This window comes from Aegilops tauschii, chromosome 5 (genome assembly GCF_002575655.3).
Source record: "Aegilops tauschii subsp. strangulata cultivar AL8/78 chromosome 5, Aet v6.0, whole genome shotgun sequence".
NCBI classification, from domain to species: domain Eukaryota; kingdom Viridiplantae; phylum Streptophyta; class Magnoliopsida; order Poales; family Poaceae; genus Aegilops; species Aegilops tauschii.
Window position 1 is genome coordinate 517,953,948 of NC_053039.3, and position 27,226 is coordinate 517,981,173.

General features: G+C 46.3%; 1 pseudogene; it reads right to left on the reverse strand.

Annotated features, from left to right (window-relative positions):
* Positions 1 to 11,318: 11,318 nt before the first annotated feature.
* LOC109764444 (hsp70-Hsp90 organizing protein-like) overlaps positions 11,319 to 27,226 on the reverse strand; it is a 112,938-nt pseudogene continuing 97,030 nt past the window's right edge.

Genomic DNA, 27,226 nt, shown 5'->3' on the forward strand with positions numbered 1-27,226 from the left:
CTTATTCCACTAAGGATAATTTTGACCGCTGTCCAGTGATCTACTCCTAGATCACTATTGTACTCCCTTGCCAAAATTAGTGTAGGGTATACAATAGATCTGGTACACAACATGGCATACTTTATAGAACCTATGGCCAAGGCATAGGGAATGACTTTCATTCTCTTTCTATCTTCTGCCGTGGTCGGGCTTTGAGTCTTTACTCAATTTCACACCTTGTAACACAGGCAAGAACTCTTTCTTTGATTGTTCTATTTTGAACTACTTCAAAATCTTGTTAAGGTATGTACTCATTGAAAAACTTATCAAGCGTCTTCATCTATCTCTATAGATCTTGATGCTCAATATGTAAGCAGCTTCACTGAGGTCTATCTTTGAAAAACTCCTTTCAAACACTCCTTTATGCTTTGCAGAATAATTCTACATTATTTCTTATTAACAATATGTCATTCGCATATACTTATCAGAAATGCTGTAGTGCTCCCACTCACTTTCTTGTAAATACAGGCTTCACCGCAAGTCTGTATACAACTATATGCTTTGATCAACTTATCAAAGCGTATATTCCAACTCCGAGATGCTTGCACCAGTCCATTGATGGATCGCTGGAGCTTGCATATTTTGTTAGCACCTTTAGGATTGACAAAACCTTCTGGTTGCATCATATACAACTCTTCTTTAATAAATACATTAAGGAATGCAGTTTTGTTTATGCCTTTGCCAGATTTCATAAAATGCGGCAATTGCTAATATGATTCGGACAGACTTAAGCATAGACACGAGTGAGAAACTCTCATCGTAGTCAACATCTTGAACTTGTCGAAAACCTTTTTGCGATAATTCTAGCTTTGTAGATAGTGACACTACTATCAGCGTCCGTCTTCCTCTTGAAGATCCATTTAATCTCAATGGCTCGCCGATCATTGAGCAAGTCAATCAAAGTCCATACTTTGTTCTCATATATGGATCTTATCTCAGATTTCATGGCCTCAAGCCATTTCGTGGAATCTGGGCTCACCATCGCTTCTTCATAGTTCGTAGGTTCGTCATGGTCTAGTAACATAACCTCCAGAACAGGATTACCGTACCACTCTGGTGCGGATCTTACTCTGGTTGACCTACGAGGTTCAGTAATAACTTGATCTGAAGTTCAATGATCATCATCATTAACTTCCTCACTAATTGGTGTAGGAGTCACAGGAACAGATTTCTGTGATGAACTACTTTCCAATAAGGGAGCAGGTACAGTTACCTCATCAAGTTCTACTTTCCCCCCACTCACTTCTTTCGAGAGAAAACTCCTTCTCTAGAAAGGATCCATTCTTAGCAACGAATATCTTGCCTTCGGATCTGTGATAGAAGGTGTACCCAACAGTCTCCTTTGGGTATCCTATGAAGACACATTTCTCCGATTTGGGTTCGAGCTTATCAAGTTGATGTTTCTTCACATAAGCATCGCAACCCCAAACTTTAAGATACGACAACTTTGGTTTCTTGCCAAACCATAGTTCATAAGGCGGCGTCTCAACGGATTTAGATGGTAGCCTATTTAACATGAATGCAGCTGTCTCTAATGCATAACTCCAAAGCGATAGTGGTAGATCGGTAAGAGACATCATATATTGCACCATATCTAATAAAGTACGGTTACGATGTTCGGACACACCATTACACTGTGGTGTTCCAGGTGGCGTGATTAGTGAACTATTTCACATTGTTTTAACTGAAGGCCAAACTCGTAACTCAAATACTCTTCTCCACGATCAGATCATAGAAACTTTATTTTCTTGTTACGATGATTTTCCGCTTCACTCTGAAATTATATGAACTTTTCAAATGTTTCAGACTTCTGTTTCATTAAGTAGATATACTCATATCTGCTCAAATCATCTGTGAAGGTCAGAAAATAATGATACCCGCTACGAGCCTCAATATTCATCGGACCACATACATCTGTATGTATGATTTCCAACAAATCTGTTGCTCTCTCCATAGTTCCGGAGAACGGCGTCTTAGTCATCTTGCCCATGAGGCACGGTTCGCAAGCATCAAGTGATTCATAATCAAGTGATTCCAAAATCCCATCAGTATGGAGTTTCTTCATGCGCTTTACACCAATATGACCTAAACGGTAGTGCCACAAATAAGTTGCACTATCATTATTAACTTTGCATCTTTTGGCTTCATTATTATGAATATGTGTATCACTACGATCGAGATCCAACAAACCATTTTATTGGGTGTATGACCATAGAAGATTTTATTCATGTAAACAGAACAACAATTATTCTCTAATTTAAATGAATAACCGTATTGCAACAAACATGATCAAATCATATTCATGCTCAACGCAAACACCAAATAACACTTATTTAGTTTCAACACTAATCCCGAAAGTATAGGAGTGTGCGATGATGATCATATCAATCTTGGAACTACTTCCAACACACATCGTCACCTCGCCTTTTACTAGTCTCTATTTATTCTGCAACTCCCATTTTCGAGTTACCACTCTTTAGCAACTGAACCAGTATCAAATACTAATGGGTTGCTATAAACACTAGTAAGTACACATCAATAACATGTATATCCAATATACCTTTGTTCACTTTGCCATCCTTCTTATCCACCAAATATTTGGGGCAGTTCCGCCTCCAGTGACCAGTCCCTTTGCAGTAGAAGCACTTAGTCTCAGGCTTAGGTACAGACTTGGGCTTCTTCACTTGAGTAGCAACTTTCTTGCCGTTCTTTTTGAAGTTACCCTTCTTCCCTTTGCCCTTTTCTTGAAACTAGTGGTCTCGTCAACCATCAACACTTGATGTTTTTCTTGATTTCTACCTTCGTCGATTTCAGCATCACGAAGAGCTCGGGGATTACTTTCGTCATCCCTTGCATACTATAGTTCATCACGAAGTTCTACTAACTTGGTGATGGTGACTAGAGAATTATGTCAATCACTATTTTATCTGGAAGATTAACTCCCACTTGATTCAAGCGATTGTTGTACCCAGACAATCTGAGCACATGCTCACTAGTTGAGCGATTCTCCTCCATCTTTTAGCTATAGAACTTGTTGGAGACTTCATATCTCTCAACTCGGGTATTTGCTTGAAATATTAACTTCAACTCCTGGAACATCTTATATGGTCCATGACGTTCAAAACGTCTTTGAGGTCCCGATTCTAAGCCGTTAAGCATGGTGCACTAAATTATCAAGTAGTCATCATATTGAGCTAGCCAAACGTTCATAACGTTTGCATCTGCTCCTGCAATAGGTCTGTCACCTAGCGGTGCATCAAGGACATAATTCTTCTGTGCAGCAATGAGGATAATCCTCAGATCACGGATCCAATCCGCATCTTTGCTACTAACATATTTCAACATAATTTTCTCTAGGAACATATCAAAAATAAACACAGGGAAGCAACAACGCGAGCTATTGATCTACAATATAATTTGCAAAATACTATCAGGACTAAGTTCATGATAAATTTAAGATCAATTAATCATATTACATAAGAACTCCCACTTAGATAGATATCCCTCTAATCATCTAAGTGATTACGTGATCCAAATCAACTAAACCATGTCCGATCATCACGTGAGATGGAGTAGTTTCAATGGTGAACATCACTATGTTGATCATATCTACTATATGATTCACGCTCGACCTTTCGGTCTCTGTGTTCCGAGGCCATATCTGTATATGCTAGGCTCGTCAAGTTTAACCTGAGTATTCCGCGTGTGCAACTGTTTTGCACCCGTTGTATTTGACGTACAGCCTATCACACCCGATTAACACGTGGTGTCTCAGCACGAAGAACTTTCGCAACGGTGCATACTCAGGGAGAACACTTTTATCTTGAAATTTTAGTGAGAGATCATCTTATAATGCTACCGTCAATCAAAGCAAGATAAGATGCATAAAGGATTAACATCACATGCAATCAATATAAGTGATATGATATGGCCATCATCATCTTGTGCTTGTGATCTCCATCTCCGAAGCACCGTGTTCGTGATCTCCATCTCCGAAGCACCGTCATGATCACCATCGTCACCGGCACGACACCTTGATCTCCATCGTAGTATCGTTGTCGTCTCGCCAACTAATTGCTTTTACGACTGTCGCTACCGCTTAGTGATAAAGTAAAACTATTACATGGTGATTGCATCTCATACAATAAAGCGACAACCATATGGATCCTGCCAGTTGCCGATAACTCGGTTACAAAACATGATCATCTCATACAACAAATTATATCACATCATGTCTTGACCATATCACATCACAACATGCCCTGCAAAAACAAGTTAGACGTCCTCTACTTTGTTGTTGCAAGTTTTACGTGGCTGCTATGGGCTTAGCAAGAACCGTTCTTACCTACGCATCAAAACCACAACGATAGTTTGTCAAGTTGGTGCTGTTTTAACCTTCGCAAGGACCGGGCGTAGCCACACTTGGTTCAACTAAAGTGAGAGAGACAGACACCCGCCAGTCACCTTTAAGCAACGAGTGCTCCGAACGGTGAAACCAGTCTCGCGTAAGCGTACGCGTAATGTCGGTCCGGGCCGCTTCATCTCACAATACCGCTGAACCAAAGTATGACATGCTGGTAAGCAGTATGACTTATATCGCCCACAACTCACTTGTGTTCTACTCGTGCATAGCATCAACGCATAAAACCAGGCTCGGATGCCACTGTTGGGGAACGTAGTAATTTCAAAAAATTTCCTACACACACGCAAGATCATGGTGATGCATAGCAATGAGAGGGGAGAGTGTTGTCCACGTACCCTCGTAGACCGACAGCGGAAGCGTTATCACAACGCGGTTGATGTAGTCGTACGTCTTCACGATCCGACCGATCAAGTACCGAACGTACGGCACCTCCAAGTTCTACACACGTTCAGCTCGATGACGTCCCTCGAACTTCGATCCAGCCGAGTGTTGAGGGAGAGTTTCGTCAGCACGACGGCGTGGTGACGATGATGACGTTCCACCGACGCAGGGCTTCGCCTAAGCTCCGCAACGGTATTATCGAGGTGTAATATGGTGGAGGGGGGCACCGCACACGGCTAAAATATCGTATATCAAGTGTGTCCCTGGGGTGCCCCCTGCCCCCGTATATAGAGGAGCAAGGGGAAGAGGGCCGGCCAAGAGGAGGTGGCGCGCCCAAGGGGGCAGTCCTACTCCCACCGGGAGTAGGACTCCTCCTTTCCTTGTGGGAGTAGGAGAAGGGAAGGGGGAAGGAGAAAGAAGGAAGGGGGCGCCCCCCCTCCCTAGTCCAATTCGGACTAGCCCATGGGGAGGGGTGCGGCCACCCTTTGAGGTCTTTCCCTCCTTTCCCGTATGACCCATTAAGGCCCAATACGAATTCCCGTAACTCTCCGGTACTCCGAAAAATACCCGAATCACTCGGAACCTTTCCGAAGTCCGAATATAGTCGTCCAATATATCGATCTTTACGTCTCGGGCATTTCGAGACTCCTCGTCATGTCCCTGATCTCATCCGGGACTCCAAACTCCTTCGGTACATCAAAACTCAATAAAACTATCATCGTAACGTTAAGCGTGCAGACCATTCGGGTTCGAGAACTATGTAGACATGACCGAGACACCTCTCTGGTCAATAACCAATAGCGGGACCTGGATGCCCATATTCTACGAAGATCTTTATCGGTCAAACCGCATAACAACATACGTTGTTCCCTTTGTCATCGGTATGTTACTTGCCCGAGATTCGATCGTCGGTATCTCGATACCTAGTTCAATCTCGTTACTGGCAAGTCTCTTTACTCGTTCCGTAATACATCATCCCGCAACTAACTCATTAGTCACAATGCTTGCAAGGCTTATAGTGATGTGCATTACCGAGTGGGCCCAGAGATACCTCTCCGACAATCGGAGTGACAAATCCTAATCTCGAAATACGCCAACCCAACAAGTACCTTTGGAGACACCTGTAGAGCACCTTTATAATCACCCATTTACGTTGTGACGTTTGGTAGCACATAAAGTGTTCTTCCGGTAAACGGGAGTTGCATAATCTCATAGTCAGAGGAACATGTATAAGTCATGAAGAAAGCAATAGCAACATACTTAACGATCAGGTGCTAAGCTAACGGAATAGGTCAAGTCAATCACGTCATTCTCCTAATGAGGTGATCCCGTTAATCAAATGACAACTCATGTCTATGGCTAGGAAACATAACCATCTTTGATTAACGAGCTAGTCAAGTAGAGGCATACTAGTGACACTCTGTTTGTCTATGTATTCACACATGTATTATGTTTCCGGTTAATACAATTCTAGCATGAATAATAAACATTTATCATGATATAAGGAAATATATAATACTTTATTATTTCCTCTAGGGCATATTTCCTTCAGCACAATACTCTTCCGATGGAAGTCGGTCGTTGACCACATTGACCACGCCGCGCCGAGAGCACCACGGCGGTGGACGACGGCGAGGCCTAGGAAGGGGACGACGCGGAGCCGGGGAAGACGCAGCATTGGATGCCCACGCGAAGAGGAGTACGAGGGTGAGGCTGCCGTCGCTGCAGAATAACAGGGGGTGTGGGTGAGTAGAGGGATGGCCTGGCCAGCAGTGGGAGTAGTAGGGGGCGGTGAGGCCTCCGCGGCATCACAGCCGGCCACGGGAGGCAGGAGCATGCGGCACGACCGGTGCTACTTTGGGCGGCTGGAGCACGAAGACCAGAGGCTGAAGATGCACTACGGCCGTTGGATGGACATCGTACGGTCACTGGAGCTAGAATCGTTCATATTGACTAAGTTGACAAAGCCCTCCGTCCCCGTAAACTTAGTAGGCCCACAAGTCAGCCTCCCACCAAGGTGAGTCCCAACTAGCAGGGGGAGTATTCATTTTTTTGTGCATAATAAGGAGGCATTTCCAGTGGGTCCGAGCTGACAGCGGGGGGAACGTTTTTTTCACGAAATACAGAGACCCTTCCGGTGGGTCCCAGCTATCAGGTGGAGGAATCATTATTTTGCGCGTAATAAGGAGGCATTTTCCTGTGTGGGCCCCTACTGTCAGCCTCTTCCGATGGCTGTTGTTTGTTGACCATGTTGACCTCACCGCGCCGAGAGCACAAACGCGGTGGACGAGGGCGAGGCCCAGGAAGTGAACCACCCGGAGCCGGCGAAGCCACCGCAGCGGATGCCCACGCTGAGGGGAGAACGAGCGCTGAATGGTCGGCTGCGGGGTGAGGCTGACGTCGCCGGAAAATAACATGATGTGTGGGTGGTTAGAGGGATGGCCTGGCGGCAGCACAGCCAGCCACGGGAGGAGGGAGCAGGCAGTCCCGCCGGCGCTGGTTTGGGCGGCTGGAGCAGGAAGATCAGAGATTGAAGAAGCACGGCGGCCGTTGGATGGACATCCAACAGTCACTGCTGTGTGTTGACTAAGTTGACAAAGCCTTGCGTACGCGTCAAAAAAAAATTTAGGACAACGTCATCTTCAACCTAGTAGGCCCAGAAGTCAGACTCCAAATCTGTGGAAAACAGCATACAACCCATTAGCCATTATTTTCAATAATTTACAGCCCATTTGCTAATTCTTAAGGATATTTGAAGCCCATATTCTTTTTATTAGCATTACAGACCATATATTCTGGGCACTGCTAAAAAATTCAACGAAATTTTGCATATTTCGGTGGGGTCCGAACTCTTTTAATCATGAAATTTTGAGTCTCGTTAAAAATAATTTTCAAAAAATTATATCAAAATAAAATTCAAAAAACAATTCTCCACAAAAAAATGAATGAAATTTAGAATCTTAACTAGCAAGATGCCCGTTCGTTGCACGGAACATGAAGATGCATTTCTATGAGTAGTTTATCTTGTGGGAGAAAAGATGATATTTTAATGTAATTGCCAGTTGGCTTTGGCTTTTATTAGAGTAGAGAGTAGAGAAATCCTGAAAAAATGATATTTTAATGCAATTGCCGGTTGGCTTTGGTTTAAAATTTTACAGCCCATTTCTTACAACTTATAGCCCGTTTTCTGGGGAAGCCCATTTCTTACTACTTACATCCCTCCTCGTCTTGAAAGATTTGCAGCCCAGCAGGGCTGAGAAAAGCAAGTAGGCCTCGGTTTTGATATTCTCCAAAAAAAAGAACTGGGCTAGCCAATTTCAAAAAGAAAAAAAATATATCAACTGGGCTCGTCATGTGCTTAATAAAAGCGTAAGCGTGGGCTAGACGGGCCACAACCCCCGCACAGCGCGCGGTTGAGCTCCGTCTCTGAAACTGAAAAACAACTGGGCGAGCTGCTGGGTCCCTGGTGTTATCTGTTCGTTGTGTAATTTTCTCGTTTATTGACTACATTGACAATGGCGTGGAACCTAGTTGTCAAACAATTAGGAGGAAGTATATTTTTGGCTTGTAATAACGAGGCACCTGCTTGTGAAATGCAATGACCCTGGTGGGTCCCTATTGTCAGCCTCCTCCACGTACAGTCATCTCCTGATTCCTCTTAGTTGTTGACCATGTTGACAATGTCAGACGGCGGCGGGCACAGCGAGCTAACCAAGGCGGAGAACGACGGCAAGGCCTCGGACGGGAATGAACAGCAGCCATGGAAGATGCGGCAGTGTAGTGGCAGGTGGAGGGGAGTACGAGGGCAACAACATGCAAGTCAAGCATACAAATGGTACAAAAAGCCCAAGGATTAATTGTTCATCAAGTTTTTAGACAAAACCCAGATTGAACATGACAGTAACATCTAACCCAACCACTCTTTTTTGTAGTCACAAACAAATGGATCGGTCTGATCCATAAAATCAACATCCTGTGCAAAACAATTTATTTCAGGATGTCTACAACTTATTGTAAATATAAGCCGAGCACGTTTAGAAGCCCATTTGTCCACCTGAAACTTCTTTTTTTGCTGTTCAACATGTTCGTCCGTGAGAAATCTTTTGCTATAAAAATTAATCCTCATGGACAATAGTAACCTCGCGTTCAACAGGAAGAATGTGACAAAGCATCTATTTGCTTGGTTGGATGCATATCGTCCCATCGTTATCGTCCTCAAACGAATGTCATCAGAACTGAGAAAATCCTTGTGCTTATTACGCCAACGATTGGTTATATGTTTTTCTCCATGTGGTTCTTCCTAAGTAGACATGAAGATTAAAAACAGTTAAGGTCTGAAAAAAGAGTATGTCGAAAGAACGACAACTGAAGAGTTAATTCTAGTACAATATATACGGGCTTTCAATGTGCATGAAATCATCACCTCTATGTATAAATTCTCCAGAGATCGAAAGCATCGCAGCAAGCCAATAATTATGTCTAGATCAAAACTATACATTCTGATATATATGATCTTGATAGAATCCAGCAGCATTGATAGGCTATCAATGGACAAACTCTTCATTGAGCATATAACATAATATTAGTACCCAAAGTGTACTCCAAGATGATATAAAACTTATGCGCACAAATGAAAAATGCAGCATATGATTACAAATGTGTAGATGATAATATACGGTACCTAAAAAAGTGAGGAGCCAAACACCAACTCCTTGTGATTATTAAACGGGTCACGAATTACACCCAAGGTCTCCAGTTTGGGCGCAGAGACGATAGTTATTTCTGAAGGTGTATAACAACTATGAAGGAGCAACCTTTCAAGTGAAGGGGCATCTTCGATGATGAGCTGCTGTCCTTTAAAACAAATTCCAATGCTTTTAAGGTGAGGCGACTTTATTTGGAGACAACTGATACCGATTTCTATTCCCAAAACAATCAGCAAGCGCTCCAGGGTAGGGCAACTGGAGAGGATGATGCTGTGCAGTGAGGCCTCCGACAGATAAACCACCACAAGCAAAAGTTTTTTTAGCAGTGGGTGTCGAAGCATTTGTACCAGATCGTCTGGTAGATGGCACCGGGCGAAGGTGGTGGTGTGGAGAGAGGAGGAAAACCGCGAGATGGACAACGGTGGTGTGGGCACGAATTCTTGGTATGTTCGTGGTATGAAACTTTCGCGGTAATGGTAGAACTCAAACTGCTGGAGTTTTCCGAATTCAGGGGATGTTAGCCAAGCATCCACCTTGCCGGGTATGGACAGCGGGTAGCTTGTCGGGATGCAGAGGCATTGAACGGGGCCCTGCTGGTGAGAAGAGACGATGGTTCTGATGAGATCAAATTCAGGAAGGACAGATATCTGACGACAGTCGAGATTGAGGGGCGCGGTGCGCCATAGAGGGCGCCACCGAGTTGAGAGGACTTGTGTGCGGCAACAATCCTTGGTGGGGAGAATCGAGATGATCTCCTCAAGGATGATGCCCGGGAGATCGCTGATGCGGTCCACCGGAGAATCTACCGGTTCCTCAGATCTGGGTGGGGGGGGGGGCTCGCCGGTTCTCGCCGCGCTACCGGGTGCGGGATCTACAACCGGCGTCGCCGCTGGCGGGAGCCTCATCTTCTTGGCGCTGGGGCCAGCCGACTCCATTTTCCTTGTGGGCGTCGTGCCGAGCTCACGGGTTTGAGCAGAGTAGCCAGAGACAAGCCTAGTGGCAGTGCGAGTGGGGAAGAAGGAGGGCTGGGGATTTCTGTAGGAGTGGAAGAAGAGGAGCAGGCGTTTTCTGTACGAGTGAGGAAGAAGGTGAGCGGGGTTTTCTGGACGAGTGAGGAAGATTGGGGAGCGGGGGGAATTGGGTGGGGAGACGGAAGCGGGAGAGCGAGCTGTTCGTGTTTATAAGGCCCGTTGCTTTAACTACTCGCTTTTTCCCAAGAACCGCTCTCTTCTTTTGCGTTGCTGCATTGGAGCTGGCGCATGGGCTTGGCTGACTAGCCATGCATGCAGGATGCATGTACCCGCCGGCCACTGCATGCGCCTGGTTTGTTACTAGGCCTATTTAATAGGGCGGTTATGGAGTAAATTAAGGAGATTTATTTTCTCTGTGTGCATCCACCAAATTAGAGGATGCGGTACTGGATGCAGACACTCACATTAAACTACCATTCAGAAGAACAAAAGTTCAGCATGTCTATGCATCTCAATGATTCACCATACTATAACCAATATACAAAGTTGTGAGAAGGTGTGGAAATAAAGAAAATCGGTCGATGCTTCTCTGAGCAAAGGGCCTCCCTGCGCACGCATTAATTTCCTGGGCATGCTTATTTCTTCTCAATGTTGCGAGCACTTTGAGCATGTTGGCAACTCCACAGCTAGCTACCTGCCTCATCTTGCAATTGATGCTGACACATTTGTTGCAAACACATGAGGCAATAGAGATGACTCAGCATGGGTCCATATTGTGCAGTTCCCCTGATATCATATTCATTGTCCTGAATCTGAAAAGATAGGAAAACAGTAGCTATACTTAAACGGTGTTGCAAAACAGTAGCACATATCAATAGCTCGGCATGACAAAACACGATCATCTGGACGAAGGGGATACTGACCTGCCTGAGGAAGATTACATATAATTTCATAATTCCTTGGTTGATTTCCACCTTCGGCTGCACTGCTTGTTTGCTCCTCCACACATGACAGGATCGTTCCGCACTGCATTCAGCAAGTCAACGTACAAATAAGCTAATTTCATCTTGCGGTGGTCATTGTACCTAGTTACGAATGTAGGAATACCTGGAGCACCATGAGGTTAGCTGACAGCAGGTAGATGCAGCCATATAAATTTTGTGCGGTGCTACCAAAATTGAGGTTTGTATCCCTTCCCATTATGAGAATTCTTCTTGAAGTTGGTAGAATGTGACGGCTTGTTCTTTGCATCAAACTTGCCTTTCCCCTGAGATTTGTTCTTGTTGTTTTGGGGCTGGTTGGGCTGGAAGTTCTTCTCGTGTACCATGTGGGCACTAGAAGCTCCCTCAGCGACCCGAGCACGTGTGTCTTTTGCTCTCGCCTTCTCCTCAAAATCAAGAGTGCTAATGAGATCCAAAACAGAAAACTCATGTCTCTTGTTTTTCAGAGAAGTAGCAAAATCGTTCCACGAAGGTGGAAGCTTGGCAATGATGGTCCCAGCAACAAATTTTTCCGGCAACACACACTTAAAGTACTCAAGTTCCTTAGAGAGTGACTGTATCTCATGAGTCTGCTGAACAATAGAGCGCTCATCAGTCATCTTGTAGTCACAGAATTGCTCCATGACGTACAACTCGTTGCCAGCGCCCGAGGGCCCAAACGTGGCCTCGAGCGCAGCCCAGATGTCTTTGCCGCTGTCAAACGACATATATGAATCCATAATGGAATCGTCAAGAACACTCAGCAGGGCGGCTTTGAAGAGGGTATCCATGTTCTGAAAAGCTTTCTGCTGTGTAGGATTAAGATCGCCCTCAGGCTTACCCTTAGTGGCGTCATAGCAGTACATGATCTGAAACGAATATACTGCTCTTGTGCGCCACCTTTTATATTGCACCCCCTTAAAAGTAGGCGGCTTCAAAAGCGCAGCAAAACCACTCGGAGTAAATTGCCTGTGATCAGGTTTTTGGATTGGATTGTTGAATATATGAGCAATTTAGTATGAGATTTAATCTGAAACAGCAGTAAATAGATCATGACGACAATTGCAAATATCAAAGTAATGATGCGGACTAAACCAGGAGGACAGAATCACATACTGTACAGCGGGAGCAGAACCGATGTGGTTGATGTTGTCACTCATGTCGTTGATGAAGAGGTTACCGTGGTCGGGGAAGAAGGCTGTCATTGAGGAAGTCGTCGCTGGCAGCAGTCACAGGAGTGTGCTCCCCAAAAACCTGATCGCCCCTCTCCCGTACAGGATCACGAAAGGCGGGGTTCGGAGGACTGCTGTCCCTTCTTGCGGTGCACGCCGGAAGGAGGGCTAGAGAAGAATTGCGTGGCGGCGCTAAGATCTGGAACGGTGCGAAACCATATGATACAGCGGCGGCTAGGGTAGAGCATGTCAGGTCGGTCGTGCGAGTATAATAGTAGGCCTTTGGCCCCCAAACCCCACATCCAAGTCAATAATAGCTCAAAAAAAGTCAATAATAGCCCCACCAAGGTTTGTCTCAAAAAAATGGAGTAATTAAGGCGTCCGTTAGTCCCTTTAGTATAAAATACAATATCATTAATAATGGCCCCACCTTTTGTCTCACAAAGTATGTTGGAGTACAACCCGCTACACGTTTACAATCCGCTTCTCTTCTCTCTCCTCTTCTCTCTCCTTCAACTAAGCACAAATACTATATTTAAATCCTTATAGCCTGCTTATGTCATCTAATTGTAGTACTTGCTCTAAAGTTACTATCCACTGTGTAGTCTGAAATGCCGGGCGTGCAGCGGGCGGTGCCGTCCGTCGGCGCGCCGCTTCAACGGCAGAAGCAGTGAGAGGTCGCGTCGCCCTGACTTGCCGTCAATGTGGAGCGGCGGGCTCAGCTGGCGCCGGGCGGGAAGTGCGCGAGGGAGGGGGGAGGGGTTTTTGTTGGGCCAAGAAGGTGAGAAGCCAACTTGGGATCGGTCCGGACGGGGAATTATCATGTGCTCCCATACTCTGCATATGACACTAGTCTAGTATGTTACTACTCCCTCCTTTCCGGTTTATAGAGATATTTAGAGTAGCATAGTAATATGTTACAGTACAAGTTACTCCCCACTATGACCAGCCTTGGCCTCTCCCAGTGCTCCACCATGTATAGCTGCTAAGCCTGCCACGTAGGCATAAAATATGATGTGGCACCAATAAACTAAGCACCTATGCATTGAAGACTTGAGTTACTAAGCCATTTAATGCACTTAGCACCTCATCTAAAGAGCATTAATAGTATAGACAGCTGCTGGCTATAAGCCAGTGCCTTGTCATCTACAGCCCATCTTATAGTCAACATGTACAATAGTAGATCAAAAGAGTGTACTACTACTTTTTTGTTCTGTGGCCCACCTTTCATTCTCACAAAGTGCCTAGGAGTACGTGCTAGAGCTGGCTCTTCACGAAGAGCCCTCTTACCTTCTCTCTCCTCTTCTCCTTCCTCCAACTAAGCAGAAATATACTATAGTTTATTCCTTATAGCCCGCCGACTCAGCTCTATTGTACTTGCTCTAAGCACATCTAAGCACTTACTAGCACCCCCTTGACCGTGGACCTTGACGGTGTACGTCACCTTGTGTCTCATAATTTTCCTCGTCATCATCTGAGTCCTAGAAGATCTCACCCACATCATCATTAGCATGCAGCCGCCTTGATAGACAATGTGCGCAGAAGGAGTAGAGGCGACTGGGGACGCACCACCACCACGTCGTGGGCACTCCGTATGTGCTCGTGTGCGTGCAGCGTGCGCGTTTTTCATCGATGCTAGCTCTAAGGCCGAGGCTGCGGTCGTCTTCGTCTCCGACTAGTAGTTGAGCAACGACGGCAAAGAGGTGCTGCAAGAGATGCGTATGCGCTGTTGCGTGCGAGCTTCACCGTAGCACGACGAACCGGACGTCGCCGTGGATGGCGCACGCCTCCATGCAGCCGAGTGTGTGCGCATGCATGTGTTATTCACGTGCATTCTGCGGCCGAGCGTGTGTGCATGCACGTCTTGTGTACGTGCGTTGTGTGCTCCATGCTGTGCGCGTATGTGCATGAGTTGGATCGGATGGAGTTAGTGCGTTGGCTTGTGTACATGCGTGGCTGCATGCGTCCTGTACATGCGTGGCTTGTTGCGTGGTTATCAATAATTCAATATAAACTACTCCCTCCGTTCCTAAATATAAGTTTTTCTAGCCATTTCAAATAGACTACAACATACGGATGTATGTAGACATATTTTAGAGTGTAGATTCACTCATTTTGTTTCGTACGTAGTCCCTTATTGAAATATCTAAAAAGACTTATATTTGGGAACGGAGGGAGTATAAAACATCTTCAACTTAGCATCCTGATGTACCGTTTCTAGTGGTTAGCGAAAAGTTCATGTTCTTTTAGTTGTTTATAGGTGGGCAGGCGGCAAAAAACAGGGGAAAACGCGCAAGGTTCCTTGCAGACGCTCCACCGCGAGGTTCCTTGCTCCTCCTCGGTCGTCGGGAATCTACTCTCTTCAACTCTTTTCTTTTACGTGAGCTTTGTTCATCCTTTTCCCAACACGCGAGACATCTAGCATCAAGCTGCACGTGTCATGCAAGAAAATGGAGATAATCAGATAAGCAGTGCGTAAGTGAGTCGTGCGGGGGGAAAGCGGGGGGAAACCCTTTTTCGTAAGTGAGTCGTGCACTTTGATGGCACCTACGCAATATTTTTTCTCCTCGATGGCACGTGAATAGTGAACGTACTCAACGACGGAGCACGGGATGGTAGCAATGACATGGTCAGCCCTTTTTTGGAGAGAGTACGTACTACTAGTAAATAACTTTGATGTGTCCCGTCAACTCGCAGAACGACGAGAAGCTTGATTACGCCTTCTCCCTCGCCAACGTGTGCGCGGTGGCTCGTAGCACGAGGAGAAACTTTTGCTTACAAGCGGTGGACGTGCAGCAGTTCATTTGGTGTCAGATTGCCAGAAGCTCTACTGTAGAACCATCGACTTCCGGAAGAGGCGAAGAGCCAAGCGCAAGGTCACCTACTAACCTTAGGCTAGGCGTAGTGGGAGTAACATAAGTAGGGGTACCTCCTTTTTTTATTCTAGAAACAACCACACGCGAATATCAAGGTGCTGGTTACGTAGAACAAATTTCCTGCAGTCCGTGCTCGGCCCTCCTCTATCTCTCTTCTCAGCCAGCCAGCGGACGCGCGGAGCCTATCGTCTGTTTGCTCACATGCGGCCCCACATGTCAGTGAAAATGCAAGAGGACCCACTGAACCTGCACATCTTTCACCTCGACGTGCTGGTGATGAAAAACAAATCCAATAAAGATCTTCGGTGGCCGCTTTTGGAGTTACTCAAGAGTAGTAAGATTCTATTTACAGTTTAACCCAAGATGCACATCTCGTGGCTTCAACTACCACTCTATTTTCTTTCATGACACGACCTGGATGCTGGATGTCCCACGTGTCGGCAAAAGGAGGAAGAACCCGACCAAATCTTCGGTTGTGCTCTCGGATTAGACTAGTTGTGCTAACTTAGATTTTTTATTGTGTACTCCCTCCGTTCCAAAATACTTGACTTCCATTTGTCCAAAAATGGATGTACCTATATACTAAAACATGTCTAGATACATATATATTTTGACAAATAGAAGGCATGTATTGTGCAACGGAGGGAGTAGAATGGATGCAAGTTTTTGTATTGGGAAGAAGAGTACATCCATATATTGATAGAGCGTTGGAGTTGGCCTTACAAGTGGGACCGTAGTTGTGGAAACCGACTATCGGCAAACCCCCACCTCGCCCGCCGCGCGATGGCTGAGTTAGAGAAACGATGAGGTTGAAGAGATTGCTCTAGCATAGACTCCAAGAAATATGGTGTCAGATGGAAGTCATGCTGGTGGCGTGTGCCATACTCCTGGACGTGAATGCTTGTTCTGGCCCGTGCCACCCTACCACTCCTACTACTTACTAATATAGTACTAGTATCGAGGATTCGAGGTGCTGGTTACGTAGTACTCCCTCCTTTCCGGTTTATAGGGCTTATCTCAAAATTTTAGTTTTTCCATTTTATAAGGCTCAATTTGGTTGTTTCCCATCACATGTTCAGATTCCAAGGTGCATTAAATCCTTGCATGCAAGTATTAAGAAAAAATTGACCAATGCATGTAGTTTATGCATGCATGCATTGGTAAACATACTTTTTTGTGGAAAACAAGAGCATTAATTGGGTGATTTTGCAAACTACAAAAAGTATTCCACCACTCACCATCTCCCTTGGTTGGTGAGATTTTTAAATTAAGCCTTATAAACCGAAAAGGAGGGAGTACAATATGGCTACAGTAAAAACACCCGCACGACGCGCGAAGCATGTGAAGCTAGTACAAATAGTGTACTCCCTCCGTCTAGGTGTGCAGGTCATCTTACGAAAACCAAATATTCCCAAAAGTCCTAGGGGCATTACATTAAATCTCATTCTCGTTTCCCTCCCAGCCACGTATTGCTACACACCTAGGGAGAAAGAGGAGGCGCCCACAGGAGAACGGCCATTGCATGCATCGCTGCTTGGGTTTGATTAGGCAAGATATTAATAATTGTTTTGCATGCACTCATGTATTCAATGCAGATTTTACTTTCATTTTAAACCAGCATTGTGATTGGAAGTTTCCTAGCTTGCCGTGCTCGTACTCATCCAATCACCATTCACCTAGGTCGCGCTGCTCTTCCTAATGTGACTTACTCACCTAGACGGAGGGAGTACTACTTCCTCCGTTCCTAAATATAAGTCTTTGTAGAGATTTCACTAGGTGGACTACATACAGAGCAAAATGAATGAATCTACACTTAATATGCATCTATATACATCCGTATATGGTTCATAGTGAAATCTCTACAAAGACTTACATTTAGGAACGGAGGGAGTACTATTGTTGATTGGCCTCATCCGATAACCTGTTGCAATGCACGTACAATTATGGAGGAGGGAGAGCAAGAGCATGCGACAACAGTTCCAAATCGAGAGGGAAAGGCGAAGAGTCGGTGGACGGTTGCTAGTTTGCCACGGTTCACGAAGGGGCGCCCCGGCCTACACGTCGGTTCGGAAGTACTCCTAGTACTCGCCACTCTCACTGATATGTTGGACCGGGACCACATGTCAACGAAACATGGTGTGTAATTTCTCGTGCAAAATGCGATCTGGCCGCATTGGCCTGAGGTGCCGCATTAGTTTTTTTTGAAAGTTTGCCGCATTAGTTATCGACCTTTATTTTTTTAACATGCAATCTGAATGGATAGCTCCTGTGGTCATCACACGTGAGCGGATATAGTGATGGTTGATTCGCCCGAGAAACTTATTACTGTGGGAATATGGGAGTACCAGTGGATTCAAGGAACAGAGAAATGATGGTTGTTTCATTCGAGCAACTTACTGTGGCGAAGGTGGGGCTCTGTGATTTGACTGCTCACTAGTCATTACTACTGCAGCGCAACGACCGGGGTGAATCTTGTTGGGAATCGTAGCATAATTTAAAATTTTCCTACGCTCACCAAGATGCATCTATGGAGTGTACTAGCAACGAGGGGAAAGGAGTACATCTACATACCCTTGTAGATCGCGAGCGGAAGCGTTCCAATGAACGTGGATGACGGAGTCGTACTCGCCGTGATCCAAATCACCGATGACCGAGTGCCGAACGGACGGCACCTCCGCGTTCAACACACGTACGGTACAGCGACGTCTCCTCCTTCTTGATCCAGCAAGGGGGGAGGAGAGGTTGATGGAGATCCAGCAGCACGACGGCGTGGTGGTGGATGTAGCGGGTCTCCGGCAGGGCTTTGCCGAGCTTCTGCGCGCGAGAGAGAGGTGTTGCAGGGGAGGAGGGAGGCGCCCAAGGCTGTAGGTTTCTGCCCTCCCTCCCCCCCTTTATATAGGCCCCCTGGGGGGGGGGGCGCCGGCCCAGGGAGATGGGATCTCCAAGGGGGGCGGCGGCCAAAGGGGGGAAGGGGTTGCCTTGCCCCCCAAGGCAAGGGGAAAGCTCCCCCTAGGGTTCCCAACCCTAGGCGCATGGGGGGAGGCCCAAGGGGGGGCGCCCCAGCCCACTAAGGGCTGGTTCCCTTCCACTTTCAGCCCACGGGGCCCTCCGGGATAGGTGGCCCCACCCGGTGGACCCCCGGGACCCTTCCGGTGGTCCCGGTACAATACCGGTAACCCCCGAAACTTTCCCGGTAGCCGAAACTTGACTTCCTATCTATAATTCTTCACCTCCAGACCATTCCAGAACCTCTCGTGACGTCCGGGATCTCATCCGGGACTCCGAACAACTTTCGGGTTTCCGCATACATATATCTCTACAACCCTAGCGTCACCGAACCTTAAGTGTGTAGACCCTACGGGTTCGGGAGACATGCAGACATGACCGAGACGCCTCTCCGGTCAATAACCAACAGCGGGATCTGGATACCCATGTTGGCTCCCACATGTTCCACGATGATCTCATCGGATGAACCACGATGTCGAGGATTCAGTCAATCCCGTATACAATTCCCTTTGTCAATCGGTATGTTACTTGCCCGAGATTCGATCGTCGGTATCCCAATACCTTGTTCAATCTCGTTACCGGCAAGTCTCTTTACTCGTACCGCAATGCATGATCCCGTGACTGACACCTTAGTCACATAGAGCTCATTATGATGATGCATTACCGAGTGGGCCCAGAGATACCTCTCCGTCACACGGAGTGACAAATCCCAGTCTCGATCCGTACCAACCCAACAGACACTTTCGGAGATACCCGTAGTGCACCTTTATAGTCACCCAGTTACGTTGTGACGTTTGGCACACCCAAAGCACTCCTACGGTATCCGGGAGTTGCACGATCTCATGGTCGAAGGAAAAGATACTTGATATTGGAAAAGCTCTAGCAAACGAAACTACACGATCTTTTATGCTATGCTTAGGATTGGGTCTTGTCCATCACATCATTCTCCTAATGATGTGATCCCGTTATCAATGACATCCAATGTCCATAGTCAGGAAACCATGACTATCTGTTGATCAACGAGCTAGTCAACTAGAGGCTTACTAGGGACACGTTGTGGTCTATGTATTCACACATGTATTACGATTTCCGGACAATACAATTATAGCATGAATAATAGACAATTACCATGAACAAAGAAATATAATAATAACCATTTATTATTGCCTCTAGGGCATATTTCCAACAAATCTTTCCCTGAAGTTGTGTTGTGCACTCAATATTGCTGCATGGCAGGTGGAGCCGGATGAAGGATGTCCAACATGTCGGCGAAAGAAAGTTGAATTGTTTCTGGCATTGCTATCAATCCTTCAGAATTTGTTTATATGTACGGATAATTTTGATGAAATTGTACTGTGATGCTATGAAGGTTTCAACTTCGGTTCCCGCAGGAAAAAAAAGGTTTCAACTTGGGATTCATGTGTCTTGCCTCGAGATTATCTCGTTACAACATTCCATCAAATACAAATGAAACTACCATGGCTAATGCATCTCAATGGTTCACAGATCAGCGCCAATATTCACATCACAACTGAAGACAAAGTTGTGAGAAGGTGTACAAATAAAGAAAAAATATATAATTGATCGATGCTGTTCGTAGGCATGGCTCCATTTCCTTGGCACAGTGTTCATTGCTTGGCAGCTAGTTTCACCCAGCTCTGTAGCCAAAAAATAGGTGTATGAAGGACACCACAATCCGATCATTTTGTGCAGCTCCACTAAAATCGAGCGGACCATCCCTGTTTGCAAAGATATCCTGTTAGTGTGATTACAATAATAGTGGAACTAGATGATGAAACATAACACACATAAATAGAAGCCGATCACCTCTACGATCTCTCTTTAGGACTAACTTCTTGTTGGAGAAAGATTAGGCACGGAGTTGGATGAGGAGGATAGCAAAACCAATCTCCCTTTCCCAGTCCCACAGAAATGTAAAAATGTTGCCCATGTGACATTTTGGCGGAACTGCACAAAACACTCTTCAGAAAAGTGATTTGTGTAGTTCACCAAAAGGTCGCAATAGCAACGAGGTGAAAATGGATAGCCCTGTTTGCAAAAGGAGGTCGAAAGGATACAATTACTGCCCAATAACACGAGTTGAAGACACATATGCCGACAAAAAAGAAGCATGTTCCATGTAAAAAGGGAAAGATAGGACATGGTGGTTTATCAAAAATGGTTTGAGGACGAGATTGCAAGATGGAAAGTACGCCGGCCGAGATACGATTTAAGCAAACAACTAAAGAAGATCCACATGCAGCAACGTGGGAAGATGGGCAGTGGAGCAAGGCCGGAGGAAGCTGTACCTGAGGGTCATCAGGATGTTACTAGGAGGGCGCCGGCAGCCGGGATTTGCCCATACCGCGGCAGCGAGCAAGTGGTGAACCGCGCCGGAGCTTGGTCAGAGAGAACGGCGGGTACCGCAGATCGGGACGAGCTGCCTCAACGCCGTCGAACGGAGAGACGATGCACATCCTCCCTTTCCGCCGGCGGACAGGATGCGGCCGGATCACTGACCAACGCTGAGAGAGAGAGGCCACGGCGGCCTTGTGTGAGATGGTGTGACGAGAGACAAACCCATTTTCCATTTTCCCCACGGCAATCGTTTTATATTCTAGGCATGGTACCCGACCCTCCTTCGAGTAAACAACCGCTACACGCGTCAAATTATCACGTGGGCTGCCTTTTCGTACAGAAATGAACTCCACCGTGTACCCATGCGGGTGTGGCCGGGAACGAGATGTGAGTACGTGCGTCATGCGTGCACTTCTTCTTTAGGTGCAGGTACGTACGTGGGTGGGTGTGAGAGAGATGGTTTGTGCGAAACAGAGGCAATGTGTTGATGATATCTCAATCAGAAAAACGTAACATATGCAATGTGTGTGAAACGGAGTCATGGATGTGAGATATCGATAGAATTGAAAACAGGGATGAAGTGTGTGGCTACGCGATCGATAAAAAGTGCCATCGAATTTGTGTTTGCCCACGTGAAAGATACAGGGCGGCTGGCCTACTGGAATTTGAGAGGGCAGAGGTGCAGTTCTTCTCCGTGGCATGGATACCTACCTACAACGTTCGTCTATCGGTGTGTGTGTGTGTGGGGGGGGGGGGGGTAGAGACCGTTCGACTAGTATATGTGTGGGGAAGGAGAGAGACCTAGCTATGTATTGAGGGAGATCGATCGACATCCATGGATATGTGTAGCAGAGGAATAAGGTTGGGGAAAAGACAAAGGTAGAGCGTCAGAGGGTTGGTGGTGGATTGGCGTCTCACAAATGGTGGGAGAGGCCTGCTAGACAAACGGAGGGTATGAGTGCAATATCAATAAGAGAGGGCGGGGGATGTCTGTCTGTCTATGCACGTGCGTGTGAGAGACGGGTCGGGAGGTATTCAAGGATGATGAGGGGAGAAGATATGGTTGTGGTAAGCATGCGTAACTACATAGGAAGATCAACCGTCGTGTGTCTGAGAAAAGGAGAGACATAACTAGCGAGGTAAGTGTATCGGTGCTTGGTGAAAATGAATTATTGTCGACCTGGCTATATGTAGGGAGATCAGTTCATATACACGCCTGCATGTGTTAGAAGCAAATAAGGTCCGGAGAGGCAGACAGGGGGAGAGGGTGTGGCTAGGAGGTGGTGCGAGAGGCCTACCATGTCGAGGGGGGAGGAGTGTGTGAGCATGTGATTAATGAAAAGAGGGGCGGGAGTGTGCACCTGCGTGGAATCATATTGGACATATGGGGGCATGGACGGTGAGAAGAGAAGGGGGGAAGTATATATGTGTTTGTTGTAGGCACACTTGGCTAGAGAGGTATATCGACCGGTGTGTGCCAGAAAGATGGAGCCGGGGGCCTACACACACCGCTGGTGGACGACCTAAAGAGAAATAATGAACGTGCGTGATGGAGGGGACGCTAAGGGTGTGTGAGGGGGGCGGGCGTGTGCATGCACGATAGAAAGTTAGTGCTAGCTAGCTACAAATAGAAGAGGATCGTGAAGGTGTAAAAGACGAACAAAGATCATAATTCATTATAAAAAAGTGGATACGGATACTTGAAGAAGATATCATAATGTAGAACATTGATTATAATTTGGGCTAATGTGTGGCTTTTGCAACTCAGGTCTAAATACTTGTCATAATGTAGGGGGCGGGGCACTATACTTTGTGTGATAAACACGGTGTACGTATGGAACATGGTTTAGATTATGAATATATAGTTAGTACATCAAATGTACTATTATTTGAAATCAACATCAAGTGTATTCAAAAAATAGAATTCGAGTTCATGTAGTACACATAGTTCATATCTATCTCTATAGCAATCATGTGGTGTGTTATTAAGGTAATACACGAATGATGGTTGAAGTTGGCAACAATCATGATTGTAGATTCTTATTGAAATAGAGAAACGAATTCAAATTTAGTTCAAATTGCAGCGGTAGTATAGACATTTGGAATGCACTAAAATGTTGGTATGAGTAGGTTACATGCATTATACAGCAAGCGAAAAAATTTAATCGGACATAACATGGATTCATACTCCCTCCTTCCATCTATATAGGGCGTAATGAGATTTTTAAGACCGCCTTTGACTACTGACAAGATTAATAGTACATGACATGCACAATGTGAAAATTATATCATTGAAAGAACCTTTCACAGACAAAGTTAACGGTGTGCTTTGTGTAAGTTGCATGTCATATATCATTGCTCTAATATTTGGTTGAAGTTAGCATCGAAAAACGCATTAGGCCCTATATAGATGGAAGGAGGGAGTAGCTTTGAATAGCATTTGTATAGTAAAACGGGGCAAGACTCTCTCTTTGTGTGGTGTGAATAGTTTTATTTTTTTCGTTTTCTTTTTGGTTGAGGGAAGTGCGAATTGATTTGGTACGTACAAGTACAATATTACTACACGTTATGCCTGTCCCTAAAATTCAACCCGCGTCTTGTTATATCCCGAAAATTCAGATATCGTGCTCCCAAAACTGGCGCCTTCACAACCCGCGCCTTGCTATCCCGAAATTACAACGCGCACGAAAACTCCCTCCAGCTGCCAAATCCCGACACGTGAAATCCCCCTTCTAACCCTGAGCCGAAAGGGCCGCTAGTTCAAATCGGTGGGGGGTACTTTTGTAACACACCATAAGTTTTGTACAAGCGCGTCCCTAAGTCATGCTTCACCCCCTCCCATCGCCCCCTTTTCGCCATTCGAAATCCCAGGCCGCCATAACCTCTCTGCTCCATCCGCGAAACCCCACCCTCCTCCGTCCGCCACGTCACCGCTGCCCAGCCGGAGCCTCTTCCCCGACGACGTTGTCCACCGCAACAGCTCGACATCCCTCGTCCACCTCCCCAGATGAGGATCCGTCATCCATCTCGCCATCCCGCCGGTTCAGCCGCCCCGTCCTCCACCTCCAAGGAGCTGCTCCGACGATCGCCTCGTCTATCGCGGCTGCTCCATCCCCACAGCGCCGCCTTAACCTGCTCCACCGGAACTGTAGCATCCTCACCGACTCCTCGGACGAAGCCGAGGCCTACTCGGCGCCACCAAAGAGGTTGTACACTCATCGCATCGCACCTTCTCCTTAACTCGACCTCCCGGCGCCGACGGTGCTCCATCCCGCACCCCCATGGAGCGGCTACCTTGAAGCCGGCGCCGCGGGCAACATCTCCATGGCGGCTCTCCCCCAGTGCGAGGCCCCTTCGGCGGTGGCGTCGATACCAGCCGGATCTCCTGCTGCTGTTCCGCTCTCTCTCGCTCGCTTGCGGTGCTGCTGCTGCTCCGGCTCTCGCTCGATCGCTCGCCCGCCCAGCTGCTGCTGCTGCTCTCCCCCTCGCTCGTGTTGCTGCTCTGCTCCGATTAAGCCACACTTCAGTCGACTTTTGGGTCAGTCAATTTTTAGGGGTTGGGGGGGGGGGCGCTCGCCGGAGTTAACGAAGAACCACCCGCAGCGGGGACGGGGGCTCGCCGGAGAGGTACCCCACTATCTATCTTAGGGTTCAGGGTGGGGGGCGAGGGGCCTAGATGGCTGGCCGGGGCGGCGGTGGCGAGTTGTTTCGGGGCGGCGAGGCGGCGCTGGGGTCGGCGGTTCAGCCGGTGGTGGCTGGCGGCTCAGGAGGGTGCAGGTTGAAGATGAACTGCAGGCCCTCCCTAACCTACATGTCAAGTGCCTCTCTGCTACCATTGCGTTCAGTTTCGACAGTAGCATTCAGATTCCACAGTAAATTTCAGTTTCGACAGTTAAGTTCAGAGTCAACAGTTTTTACCTCATCTGTTGTAGTCAGGTGGTTTTTGGTGATGTTAATTTTACATCCATTTTACATCATCTATTGGAGATGCTATTAGAATCCCACTTGAGATTGACGATGTCTGTCTTGTGCTGCTTCAGCCTTGACGTCTTACGGCTCACCGGAGCTGCTCCAACGACAGAACGATCCATCACAACAGAGCAGTGCCCTCGACGCCGTCTATAGATTCCTCAGATCTTCCTCCACACCTCCGACAGCCACCTCTGCCTCAACTGCTTCAGCGACCAACCCAATAATGCTGAGGTCGACACGGCTACGGCAAAGAGGTTGTACACTTGTTGCATCACTTATTACTATACATTCACGTCGATCCATTAGGGCTATTTTGGTTCAACGGAAAAACGGCGATCCACTGGTTGTTACCATCACTCTAAATTTCTGCATGCTCTCCTTACATAATCTCACCATATTTTTTCGTATGCATGTCAGATATTGTACACAGTCATGCTGAACATGTAGAGGAAAAGAGAAGAGTTTGCGCGGCAATACAATGTCATGCAGACATCGCTCCATGGTGGGTTCAATGGAAAACCCTCCCCACCCCTCTCCAGATTGTAATCCAGAGGAAGATATCTGTTCTGAGGAGGATTCAGACGCCGCTGACCACTCCTATTTACCCCCAAGGTGTTTGCTCTACCTTGGCATGATGACGTTAGTCATATCATGCATATGTTGCCTTGCAGTGCCTACTTTTGACATCATATATGTCATCTGCTTAGTTTAGACATGTTCTGTAATGCCACCTGTTTAGTTTCTATATCATATATGGGAATTATGCAGTCTCATGTCTTTTAGCCAGCCATTCTATATGTGAAATGTGCAATGCCATCCTGTTTAACCAGACATCATATATTTGAATGATATCTTGCCCATCCTTTTCTTCATTACATTTCCATTTGTCGACAATGTTTGTACATTAAACTACTCTTCCTGTGAATCAGCCATTTGGGTGGGAGATGGAAAAATCCGGAGTGAAAACAAGGCCTTCAGAGCAGACAGTGCTACCTGTCGAAGCAGATCTCTTGTTGGGTCCCGATAGCTCCTCAGAGATGGATTCAGAGATAGATGACCAGTCCTATTCCCCCAATGAGGTGTATGCTCTAACTTGGCACGGTTATACTGCTCATATCATGCATACGGTGTCTTGCATTTCATAGTTTAGACATCATATACACAATATTCAACACCATGTTCTTAGTTCAGACATCATATCGAATGCCCTCTGTTTCGCATATAAATCACATATGTGAATTAAATGATGCGATCCTGATTACTTAGATAACATGTAGGTGAATTATGTCATGCGATCCTGTTTAGTTATTCATCATATCTTTGAATTATGTTATGCTATGCTATCCAGTTTAGATAGACATCATATATGTGAAATTATGTCATGCTATCCGTTTTAGTTAAACAATATACATGTCAACTATTTCATGCCCTCTTTTTTCCACACTATCTATTGCATCTGTCTCTCATACAATGTCTGTACATTCAACTATGTTTCCTGTTTATCAGCCATTTGAATTGGAGCGGGTGATGCCAGTATCTAGCGGAATAAAAACACGGTCTTCAAATAAAACAGTGCTACCTCTTGGTGGAGATAGGACCCTGGTTGTACATGCACAAGAACCAGCCCTACCACACATAACCCAAACTCTCGCAGATTGTACCCCTATTGCGATGGACAGAGAACCAGCTTCACCCAATCTAACCCCAACCCCAGCCGATAGTAACCCAGTTCCTGTTGACACAGCACCATATCCACCACAGAGCTCCCAAACAAGAGCAGTTAGTAAGGCAGCTCCAGTGCCCAAAGGGCCAGTACTATCACGGCGAACCCCAACTCCACCAGTTAGTACGCCTATTCCTGTGGAGGAAGCACAACCAGCCAGTCGTAGTTTAGCATCTATCACATTTGATGTTGTTAAATCGTATGTGCGTATCTTCCCATCTTGGAAATATTATACTGTAGATGAAGGAAAATGCCAGTTGCAGGTGTTTGTCCAGGAGTTATGTGTAAGTAATGTTATTCATGGCAATTACTTTGCTTCGTCCCATACATCCTACCTCCATGATGGTTATAATATAGCAAATTTTCCCATTCTTCTCTATAGAGAAGGACCGATTTGGAAACTCAGGATGAGGTAACCTGTGCTAATACCTCTGCTATCTTCAAGAATGCTTGGTGGCAGTATCGGAATTACCTGAAGAAAACGTACTTCACCGGCAAAGAAACTCATCAAATTCCCTTACGTTCTCCTGAGACACATTTACTGGACGATGACTGGGAACGCCTTGTTCTGTACTGGTCCCGAACCAAGAATGTGGTAAGGTCTATGAGCTCATTTTCT